The sequence below is a fragment of the Nematolebias whitei genome, chromosome 11 (genome assembly GCF_014905685.2).
Source record: "Nematolebias whitei isolate Nwh7 chromosome 11, NemWhi1, whole genome shotgun sequence".
Lineage (NCBI taxonomy): Eukaryota > Metazoa > Chordata > Actinopteri > Cyprinodontiformes > Rivulidae > Nematolebias > Nematolebias whitei.
Window position 1 is genome coordinate 48939685 of NC_056508.1, and position 616 is coordinate 48940300.

Consider the following 616-nt stretch of genomic DNA (forward strand, 5'->3'; position numbering starts at 1 on the left):
CTACCCGTATCATTGCTGACCATCCAGCATTCACTGTTCGCCGCATCCTTGGATGTTCGACGCAGGGGCAGGGGGTTCCAATATCTCGTCGACTGGTAGGGATATGGCCCAGAAGAAAGATCCTGGATTCCCCGATCATTTATTTTGGACCCTAGCCTCATTTCAACTTTTTACAATGACCACCCAGAAAGAAGGTTGAGATCGGCAAGAGGCGACTCTTGAGGAGGAGGCACTGTAGAGATTCGAGTTTTGTTTGTACAGGTTTACTTTCAGTTTTCTGAGGGGCATGAGGGAACTGATTACTCCCAGCTGCTACCACTCTCTTGATGAGAAGACTCCAGTACTTAAGGCCCTGGGAAGCTTCTGGACCCTGCTGGAACATTGTCCCACTTACGGTACCGTGTCCAGCTCAGACTAGATTCAGAGTTCCCTACTGTGACTAAAAACCTGTTTTCTTCTTACCTCCTGTAGCTCCTTGTGAAGTCCAGTCTCCTCGTCATCCTGGTTCTGTCTCGTGCCTCCCCGCACCAGAAATCTTCCCTCGTGAGTTTTCTCCCTCATTCAAGCCTCTGCTCAGGACTACCAATTATCCTTCCAGCATCCAGCTCTAAGGTTC